The sequence below is a fragment of the Notolabrus celidotus genome, chromosome 19, assembly GCF_009762535.1.
Source record: "Notolabrus celidotus isolate fNotCel1 chromosome 19, fNotCel1.pri, whole genome shotgun sequence".
Classification (NCBI taxonomy): Eukaryota; Metazoa; Chordata; class Actinopteri; order Labriformes; family Labridae; genus Notolabrus; species Notolabrus celidotus.
In genome coordinates this window covers 28753816-28765405 of record NC_048290.1, presented here as the reverse complement: position 1 = coordinate 28765405, position 11590 = coordinate 28753816, and the positions used below count along the sequence as shown (strand labels likewise).

Below are 11590 nucleotides of genomic sequence, written 5' to 3'. Positions count from 1 at the left end.
GATGGAGGTCCAATCACTCAGGCTGCATACTGGGGGTGGTGTGGGAGGAATCTATCCACACAGTAGCAGCGTGTATGCTCATGTGTCCATGGGCCACATTAAGGACCGCTTATTTGCTCTGTATCTACAGCAACAATCACACAGAGTAACAGAACACATGCCTCTCACAGATGACTGATTTAAAATTGCTCTGCTGGGTCTTTTGAGAATGACATTTTTCTAAATACGATGGACATAATACTTATCATGTCAACCCAGACGTGTGAGGATGCAGTTCATGTATTAGAGCAGAGGGAAATACAGACAAGTAAAAGATGATGCATTTAATTGTGGAGATGTGATGACCCTGTATAGTTCAGGGCAGAGAGCGAGGTGATGATGTGATCAGAATTTCTAATAAAACAGGGTGGTGAAGACACTGATGATTTTTATGTCCAGCCCACTATAATACATGATCCAAGCCTTCACATGCTGCTTTGACACAATTGAGACATGACACCTGCCAGGGGTTGATCATTTGTCATAATAACTCTCCTCAACTGTACGGATACAGGCATTACACAACATGTGATCTGGATGATAAACGCTCAGATCACTTTGAGTGTTTGCACTGGGAGCAGAGACACTTCAGGCTTCATGATCAAGTTTTTAATATCATGTAATTACATCACCCTGTGATCATGTGCTGCTAGTGTACAGCTACAGTGGGGCAAAAAAGTATTTAGTCAGCCACTGATTTTGCAAGTTCTCCCACTTAGAAAGATGAGAGAGGTCTGTCATTTTCATCAGAGGTACACTTCAACTATGAGAGACAAAATGAGAAAAAAATCCAGGAAATCACATTGTAGGATTTTTAAAAAATGTATTTGTAAATGATGGTGGAAAATAAGTATTTGGTCACCCACAAACAAGCAAGATTTCTGTCTCTCACAGACCTGTAACTTCTTCTTTAAGAAGCTCTTCTGTCCTCCACTCGTTACCTGTATTAATGGCTCCTGTTTGAACTGGTTATCTGTATAAAAGACACCTGTCCACAGCCTCAAACAGTCAGACTACAAACTCAACCATGGCCAAGACCAAAGAGCTGTCCAAGGACACCAGGAAGGAAATTATAGACCTGCACCAGGCTGGGAAGAGTGAATCTACAATAGGCAAGCAGGTTGGTGTGAATAAATCAACTGTGGGAGCAATTGTAAGAAAATGGAAGACATACAAGACCATTGATAATCTCCCTCGATCTGGGGCCCCACGCAAGATCTCATCCCGTGGGGTCAAAATGATCATGAGAACGGTGAGCAAAAATCCCAGAACTAAACGGAGGGACCTGATGAATGACCTGCAGAGAGCTGGGACCAAAGTAACAAAGGCTACCATCAGTAACACACTACGCCGAGAGGGACTCAAATCCTGCAGCGCCAGGCGTGTCCCCCTGCTTAAGCCAGTACATGTCCAGGCCCGTCTGAAGTTTGCCAGAGAGCATATGGATGATCCAGAAGAGGATTGGGAGAATATCATGTGGTCAGATGAAACCAAAATAGAACTTTTTGGTAAAAACTCAACTCTTCGTGTTTGGAGGAAGAAGAATGCTGAGTTGCATCCCAAGAACACCATACCTACTGTGAAGCATGGGGGTGGAAACCTCATGCTTTAGGGCTGTTTTTCTGCAAAGGGGACAGGACGACTGATCCGTGTTAAGGGAAGAATGAACGGGGCCATGTATCGTGAGATTTTAAGCCAAAACCTCCTTCCATCAGTGAGAGCATTGAAGATGGAACGTGGCTGGGTCTTCCAGCATGACAATGATCCCAAACACACCGCTCGGGCAACGAAGGAGTGGCTCCGTAAAAAGCATTTCAAGGTCCTGGAGTGGCCTAGCCAGTCTCCAGACCTCAACCCCATAGAAACTTTGTGGAGGGAGTTGAAAGTCCATGTTGCCCAGCGACAGCCCCAAAACATCACTGCTCTAGAGGAGATCTGCATGGAGGAATGGACCAAAATACCAGCTACAGTGTGTGCAAACCTGGTGAAGACTTACAGGAAACGTTTGACCTCTGTCATTGCCAACAAAGGTTATGTTACAAAGTATTGAGTTGAACTTTTGTTATTGACCAAATACTTATTTTCCACCATCATTTACAAATAAATTCTTTAAAAATCCTACAATGTGATTTCCTGGATTGTTTTTTCTCATTTTGTCTCTCATAGTTGAAGTGTACCTCTGATGAAAATGACAGACCTCTCTCATCTTTCTAAGTGGGAGAACTTGCAAAATTAGTGGCTGACTAAATACTTTTTTGCCCCACTGTATCTCCCTCTCTGTGCTATAAGTCTGCATCACAGTTTTTATTTTATTTAATGGTTTTTTGAAGGCTGAAAAAAGTACACGGGGCTTTGTGTTTATGTGTAGTAAGTTTTCACTAGTACAATAATGTAACCCTTGCACTCAGAACTGTCCCCTTGTGATCAGATCATGAAGGAGGTATGTTGTTTCCAGGTCTGGGCAACCCCTCATTGCCCGTTAGTTTACATAAACCATTCAGTTTCGATTTGTCCATAGTGGACATATTTCGGTCGAAGCAGATGTGTGTCTAACATGAGTCTGGTCCTGCTCGAGGTTTCTGCCTGTTAAAGGAAGTTTTTTCTTGCCTCTGTAACTTGCTAAATACTGCAAAGTGCTCTGCTCATGGTGGATTAAGATAAGTTAAGATTGGGTCCTTTCAGTAAGAGGGGACTGGATCTTATCCTGTCTTGATGTTGGGTCTCTGTTCATAATTTAACATAGAGTGGTCTAGACCTGCTATGTTTTTAAAAGCGTCTTGAGATAACGTTCGTTGTGATTTGGCGCTATACAAATAAAGATTGACTGATTGATTGATTTCACAGGACGCCATGCTTCTTTATTCAACATATTTATAATATAATGATGGCAGATTTGTTGCTTGTGAAAGTTGAAATGATACATTTGAAATATATTTAATATAAATGTATATAACCGTTCCCGGTGGGGGTTGGACTCCGCCAGGGCTGCCCTTTGTCACCGGTTCTGTTCATAACTTTTATGGACAGAATTTCTAGGCGCAGCCAAGTGGCGGGGGGTTTCCGGTTCGGTGGCCTTGGGATTCCGTCTCTGCTCTTTGCAGATGATGTCGTCCTACTGGCTCCATCGAGCGGTGACCTCCAGCTTGCGCTGGGACGGTTTGCAGCTGAGTGTGAAGCAGCGGGGATGGGGATCAGCACCTCCAAGTCTGAGGCCATGGTGCTCAGTCGGAAAAGGGTGGCCTGCCCTCTCCGGGTCGGAGGGGAGTCTTTGCCCCAGGCGGAGGAGTTCAAGTATCTCGGGGTCTTGTTCACGAGTGAGGGGAAAAGGGAGCGGGAGATTGACAGACGGATCGGGGCGGCGTCTGCAGTGATGCGGGCGCTGTACTGGTCTGTCGTGGTGAAGAGAGAGCTGAGCCAGAAGGCAAAGCTCTCAATCTACCGGTCAATCTACGTTCCGACCCTCACCTATGGTCATGAGCTGTGGGTAGTGACCGAAAGAACGAGATCGCGAATACAAGCGGCCCAAATGAGCTTTCTCTGCAGGGTGTCTGGGCGCGGCCTTAGAGATAGGGTCAGGAGCTCAGACTTCCGGGAGAGGCTCAAAGTAGAGCCGCTGCTCCTCCGGATCGAGAGGAGCCAGATGAGGTGGTTCGGGCATCTGGTTAGGATGCCTCCCGGGCCTCTCCCTGGGGAGGTGTTTCGGGCATGTCCGACTGGGAGGAGGCCACGGGGAAGGCCCAGGACACGCTGGCGAGACTATGTCTCTCAGGTGGCCTGGGAGCGCCTCGGTATCCTCCCAGAAGAGCTGGTGGAAGTGGCCGGGGAGAGGAGTGTCTGGGCTTCCCTGCTGAGACTGAGATTACAAAATTGACCTTGCAAATTGTCACTCAACTGTTATTTAAAAAATACTGCTGAGGCTGAAATCTTACTTACTGACTTATGTAAATGTATTTAAATTAAATTGTATTCTTATCTTATTTATCTATTTTTATTTTTACTTCACCTATTTTTTTTTCTCTATCTGTGCGCTGTTGTTCTTGTACTACTCTTGCTACTAAAACTGTGTTGCTGCAACAACCAAATTATTTATTTATTTTAAAAAAGCAGCCTTTAATAATTAGTGCCACAAAGAACATCGAAAATACTCTCTCAAATGAAAAACTAGTGATCTGAAATAAACAGCAATGCTGTAAATATTTGTTGTCTCATAGGAAATGTTGTCTCTATGAAGACAGTGTGGAAAAAGCCATTCAAATTTAAATGTATTTTTTGTCACAAGAAAACCCAGATTATGAAACTTACTTGGATCCTTTTAATATGTGCTGTAATAAAAGGCTGAAGGAGGTCTCACATGTATCATTACAGTGTGTTTAATAGGTCTTAGGGGACACAGCTGTTCATATGTCTACAGATTGATCAAAACAAACCCAAGATTTTCTCACTACATCAAGGACTGGATGTGAAGAGGAGCAATAGCGGGGCAGTGCACGTTAGCTTTGGTTTGAGACTCTTGATAGTCATTCGGGGACATAAATCCGGGCATATAATGTTCTTATAGCGGGTCGTAACCCATAGAGAGCTTTTGTCTGGCCTAATTGTCATGGTTTTACAGGGGGTAGTTATATCAAAGTAAGAGAAGCTGATTTAAATCCCAAAGCAGTCCAGTGGCACTGTCCTCAGATGTTACCTTATTTCTTAGAGCGAGCTATTAAAGTGAGAATTTTCATTGTGTTGTCTTTGCCACCAAAAGTACTTTTTCTTTGGGGTGTTAAATTGAACTGACACATCAGAACAGGATACACTGCCAAATAATACAGATTGTGCTTTGTAGGTTCTTTTAATATTATTTTTGAAGACATTTTATGGCTTAATTAAATCACTCATGCAAAGAGTTATCAGGAATTAAAGCAAAGAGGAATAAAAAAGGGTCCCCAACTAGACTCAAACCATGGGTCATAATACATTTTATTTATAAAGCGCTTTTCTGAAAACTCAAAGACGCTGCACAAAGGATAAAAACATCATATAAAACAACTGAATAATAAAAACATGTATAAAATACATTTAAAAGCAATCATACGTTAAAAGCAATTCTAAACAGGTGGGTTTTGGTGAGTGATTTGAAGGTGGACAGGTTGGGGTAGGTTCTAATGTTAAGTGGTAAGGCGTTCCAGAGGGTGGGGGCGGCGACAGAGAAAGCTCTGTCCCCCAAGGTTCGGTGCTTGGTGTCAGGTGGTAGGGAGAGGAGGTGGGCGTTGGAGGATCGGAGGTTACGGGAGGGGGTGTGGTGATGGAGCAGGTCGGTGAGGTAAGAGGGGGCCTGGTTATGGAGGGCTTTGTGGGTGAGAAGGAGGATTTTGAAATGTATGCGCTGTTTGATAGGGAGCCAGTGGAGGTTTTGGAGGACAGGGGTGATGTGGTCATGGGAGCGGGTGTGGGTGAGCAGGCGGGCGGCAGAGTTCTGGATGTATTGTAGTTTGTTGAGTTGTTTTGAAGGAAGGCCATAGAAGATGCTGTTACAGTAGTCGAGTCTGGAAGTGATAAAGGCCTGGATCAGGGTTTCAGCGGTGGAAAAGGAGAGAGATGGACGGAGACGGGCGATATTTTTAAGGTGGAAGAAGGCGGTTTTGGTGATGTGCTTGATGTGCTGTTCCAGAGTGAGATGGGAGTCCAAAATGACACCGAGGTTGTGAACATGTGAGGACGGAGTGAGGGAGGCATTGTCGATGGAGAGGTTGAAGTTGTTGGTGGTTGTGCTGAGGGATTTGGGGCCGATGATTATGAGGTCAGATTTTTCCACAGTTGAGTTGGAGGTAGTTTTTTTGCATCCAGGATTTAATTTCAGTCAGCCAGTTGGTCAGGGTGGAGAGGGTTGGAGCAGTTATGGAATTGGTGGAGATGTAAAGTTGGATGTCGTCAGCGTAGCAGTGGAAGCGGAGACCGTGACGACGGATGATTTGACCGATTGGGAGGATGGAGAGAGTAAAGAGGAGGGAACCAAGCACCGAACCCTGGGGGATGCCTTGGGACAGGGGAGCTGTGGGTGAGGTGCAGTTGTTGATATTGATGAATTGGTGTCTGTCAGTGAAGTATGATCTGATCCAGGAGAGTGCAGTGCCGCTAATGTGTAGAGTTGTTTGTAGACGGGAGAGGAGGATGGTGTGGTTGATGGTGTCAAAGGCTGCGGTGAGGTCGAGGAGGATGAGAATGCTGAGGTGTCCGGAATCTGAAGAGAGGAGGAGGTCGTTGGTGTCATGGTTAAATGAAGATGAAAGTGTCGTGTCTTAACATCCCTTGATGTGTAGATGCAGAATGAACTTAGTGACACTGGCCAGCTTGGATAGTAATTAGATTTATTACAATCAAACAGCACAAGTATCAAACAAGCCATGCGACTGCTTGGAGGACGACCGGGCCAGATGAAGTCGCCTCACCTCTATCTCCACGTTCTGACTTATAAAGGGTGTAGGTGTCGTCACAACACACACATATATGGACATCTCAATACTAGTGCAACATAAGCTGCTATTTGACTCCATTTCTGAAAACCTTGTTTTGAACATGTCAGAGATGTCAACTGTCACTGTCAATCACATTTATTGTCTAGGTGAAGGTGATCTTCTTTTAGACCTTGCTAGAGACTTCTGGAGCCAAATCTACAAATTCTTGAAACCTCCTGAAGTAATTTTAAACAACACAGACTAGCAACATGTACTTAATCTTATGTGGTTAAATATCAGATACTTCAAAAGCAAATACATTTCAGCAACAACACAACAATGGCAGAGCCCTGTTAATAAAAAGACATTTCCATTCACAGTAAACTGTTAGTCTGGGGATCACTAAATTAAGTCAGCTAATTCATCTCGCTCATACATCATTTTGCTCTGAACTAATCTGGGAATAACATTTAAGATCTTTTTTCCCAAAAAAGATAATAGTGTTTCATACATAGAATTAGTGGCAGTCTGTCAATGGAGGGATGAAGAAGAAAGTGTACTTCAGCATAAACTAATCAGATAATGTGAAATAATTCAATGAAAGTAGTTTGCTGTTTTTCACGGTGTGCCTGGTACTCTGAGTGCCCGTCAGTGTGTAATGTATTGGTATCTCTATGTACGGTCAGTCGGTCTATGATGAAAAACAGCCTTCTGCACAGATTTCCATACAGCTGTCTATGTGCCCCTATTCTCTCACCTGATTGGTCATTTCTCTACATAGTGGTTAATGCTAAACAGATGCACAGCCAGCTAGTTGCTTCTTTACATTTGTACTCTTTAACAAGGCGTACACTTGAAGAAAAATGAAGATAAAGGAGCTTGGCAGCAGATAGGTGACCAAGGACGAGTCTAGGGTTTCTATCGCTCCTGCAATGAGAAACAGAGTTGAGGAATGTCCTTTATGTCCTTCCTGCTTCTGTGTTTGCTGTTTCAAAGCTGCTGCACAGAAGCATTGTTGACAACATCAGGGAACAAGAGCTAAAGAACATCTGTCTTACACAACACTCTATCTCACTCTTTTTGCTTAGCTCTGAAGTGCCTCAGCAGTTAGACCTACACTCTAACGAATTGCTGTAAATTTACAAGGAAATTTCAACAATAAGATCCTGTTATGTTTAAATAAAAGCTTATAGTTAAGCTGGATCAGGCTTGGACCAGCTTTTGTCATGCTGCTATAGGCCTAGACTGCCGGGGGAACTGGCACACTGACACACTGGGATCCTAGCTCACCCTCTTCCCCCCAACCCCTTCATCACTTACTTTAACTCTGCCTGTCCCATTAAAGTTACTAACCATAGACCTTTCTGGAGTCCCTGAGCTCCATTGTCTCGTAGATTCCTCTGAGCTGCAGTAGACGTCCTCCTGCTGTGGACGATCTGGACTCCAGCTGATACGGACGTGCTGGACTCCAGCGGCAACAGCTTCTACGACTCGTCTCATCACTATCACCTCTCTCTCTTACTCCCCTCTATCTGTCTTTCCAGACCCAACTCAGTCGAGGCATGATGGCTGTCTAACATGAGTCTGGTTCTGCCTGAGGTTTCTGCCTGTTAAAAGGAAGTTTTTCCTCACCACTGTAACTAGCTAAATACTGCGATGTGCAATGCTCATGATGGATTAAGGTGGGGTCAGACTGAGTCTTACCCTGTCTTGGTGTTGGGTCTCTGTTCATAATTTGACATAGTGTGGTCTAGACCTCCTATGTTTGTAAAAGCGTCTTGAGATAACGTTTGTTGTGATTTGCCGCTATACAAATAAAGATTGATTGATTGATTGATTGATTGATTGATTGATTGATTGATTGATTGAAATACAGGACAACCCTGTATAATTACGGTTTATAACATTATTTTACTGTATTACTGCTTCAAGGAAAGAAAACAGCAATTTCTTGTAATTTTTGCATTGCATTTTGGGAAAAAGAATGTGAGACCACATGCTTGGAAGGAGAGCGGAGTAAGAAGACAAATTTCCACCCAACTCCATCCTAACAACAAACAGGTGAGTGCCTTACTGCTTTGCTTGTTAGAATTGGCAAAAACCATCACTTACTAAGTTTGAAGTCATTTGTAAGATTAGCATTAGCTAGAGTTTGACATGACACAAAAACAGCAGTCACACAGTGAGTAAATCTTGCCAGCTAACATTAGCTTGATCTTAACAGTTGCTGAATGGGAAATCTCCACAAAGCATTTTCTTGTAATTTAAATGTTGGTAGGGGTTGTTATATGGGTCTGCAATGCGTTGAAACATATAAATTAAAAGTGGCAACCTCCAAAAAGGCAGTTTTTACAGTATAAATTGTGCGTGTTGTTCACAGCCTCATAAATAAAACTGAATTGGTCAGAGATTGGTCTGACAAGCAGAACAGGCCTCCTCTTTCTTTATTCAGAAAGGGAGACACTGATAATAGTATCAATGATACAATACAGAGAATTATTTTTGCTTTTTTGCTACTTTTATTTTGTCCTTGTCATACTTTTTAACTTCTTTTCAAACTACCAATCATAAAATTATTTACAATTTGAACTGTCCTAGGAATCCGTCACAGCAACTGATATGGAGAGAACCCTCCCACTTCCCACAACTCCTCGGCTGATACTCCATGGTATGTGTGACATTTTCTTATTCTTTTTATGTTTAGATGAGCCACCAAAGTGTTTCCTGTAATTCAATAACTAATAGTCCCAACTCTGACATACACTCTTGTTTTTCAGGCGGGACATAGGGATCAACCCTGAGCGGGGCACAAAGGCTGTACAGGGCAAAGGGAAGGTCAAAAAGAGCTCTGGCAGACCTCCGGTCTCAAGTCTCCTAAAAAGACTAATGGACTTCGAGTGGGACTTCATGTACAGTCATGGCCAAAAGTTTTGAGAATGACACAAATATTACATTTTGTCTGCTGCTTCAGGGTTTTTAGGTGTTTTTGTCAGATGTTTCTATGGTATAATGAAATACAATTAGAAGCATTTCAGAAGTATCAAAAGCTTTTATTGAGAATTAAACAGAATTCATGCAATAAGTCAATATTTGCAGTGTTGACCCTTCTTTTTCAAGACCTCTGCAATTCTCCCTGGCATGCTGTCAATCAACTTCTGGACCAAATCCTGACTGATGGCAGTCCATTCTTGCATAATCAATGCTTGGAGTTTGTCAGAATTTGTGGGTTTTTGATTGTCCACCTGCCTCTTGAGGATTGACCACATGTTCTCAATGGGATTAAGATCTGGGGAGTTTCCTGGCCAAGGGCCCAAAATCTTAATGTTTTGTTCCCCGAGCCATTTTGTTATGACTTTTGCTTTATGGCAAGGTGCTCCATCATGCTGGAAAAGGCATTCTTCATCACCAAACTGCCCTTGGATGGTTGGGAGAAGTTGCTCTGGGAGGACGTTCTGGTACCATTCTTTATTCATGGCTGTGTTTTTAGGCAAGATTGTGAGAGAGCCCACTCCCTTGACCGAAAAGCAACCCCACACATGAATGGTCTCAGGATGCTTCACTGTTGGCAAGAGACAGGACTGATGGTAGCGCTCACCTCGTCTTCTCCGAACAAGCCTTCCTCCAGATGCCCCAAACAATGGGAAAGGGGATTCATTAGAGAAAATGACTTTACCCCAGTCCTCAGCAGTCCAGTCCCTGTACCTTCTGCAGAATATCAGTCTGTCCCTGATGTTTTTACTGGAGAGAAGTGGCTTCTTTGCTGCCCTCCTTGACACCAGGCCTTCCTCCAAAAGTCTTCGCCTCACTGTGCGTGCAGATGCACTCACACCTGCCTACTGCCATTCCTGAGCAAGCTCTGCACTGGTGGTGGCCCGTTCCCGCAGCTGTAACACCTTCAGGAGACGGTCCTGGCGCTTGCTGGACTTTCTTGGGCGCCCTGGAGCCTGTTTGGCAACAATTGAACCTCTCTCCTTGAAGTTCTTGATAATTCGATAGATGGTTGACTGAGGTGCAATCTTACTGGCTGCTATAAACTTCCCTGTTAGGCCCTTTTTGTGCAATGCAATGATGGCTGCACGTGTTTCCTTGCAGGTAACCATGGCTAACAGATGAGGAACAATGGTGTCATGCACCATCTTCCTTTTAAAGTGTCCAGTCACTCAATCATGACAGATTGATCGGCAGCCTTGTCCTCATCAACACCCACACCTGTGTTAATGTGTGTGACACCTGTGTGTCACTGAAATGATGTTAGCTGGTCCTTTTGTGGCAGGGCTGAAATGCAGTGGAAATGTGTTTTTGGTGATAAAGTTCATTTTCAAGGCAAAGAGGGACTTTGCAATTAATTGCAGTTGAGCTGATCACTCCTCATAACATTCTGGAGTATATGCAAATTGCCATTATAAAAACTGAAACAGCAGACTTTGTGAAAATTAATAGTTGTGTCATTCTCAAAACTTTTGGCCATGACTGTAGTCAGTGATACACACACGCAGACACAGACATACACACACATACACACACACGCATACACAGACATACACACATATACACACACACGCAGACACACACATGCAGACACACACAGCGATACCTAATACAGTACATACCTGTATGTATGTTCAATTTCAATAAAGACAGACATGGTTTGAAAAGACACTTTGAAGTTTGATTATTTGTCTTGACATTTTAAGTTGCAGTTTCAAAGGCTGTTTATTTATCACATTAAAACATGTTGTTTATAACATGGCATGCAAGGGGTGATTTATCAAATCAATAGGTTTAGAAAAAATGAATATATTGTCAATTTTGTTAGAAGGAAATTGATTAACAGCAAAGTGTAGTATTTTGCTACAATTAACAGTAACAATCTGCAAATATACCTATAATATAAAAAGTGTAAATATACGTTAAGAAGCTGCTAAACTTTTCAACAGTATTTTCCTGTTAAGGTTTAAAATAACAGCTGTTTGCAGTATTTATAAAAACATTAGCAAACTGTAAATTTCAGCAACAGCAATATACCGTGAATTTTACAGTAACTTCCTGGCAACCCTACTGCCAATTGTGGTAACACTTTACAATAAGGGTCCCTTAATTACCGTTAGTTA

At 43.0% G+C, this 11590-nt stretch overlaps 1 long non-coding RNA gene across 1 annotated transcript; it reads left to right on the top strand.

Annotated features, from left to right (window-relative positions):
- Positions 1-8432: 8432 nt before the first annotated feature.
- On the top strand, positions 8433-9382 carry LOC117831628. Its single transcript, XR_004635039.1, has 3 exons — positions 8433-8540; positions 9078-9147; positions 9257-9382. It is a non-coding gene; the product is annotated as an uncharacterized LOC117831628 (long non-coding RNA).
- Positions 9383-11590: the final 2208 nt, after the last annotated feature.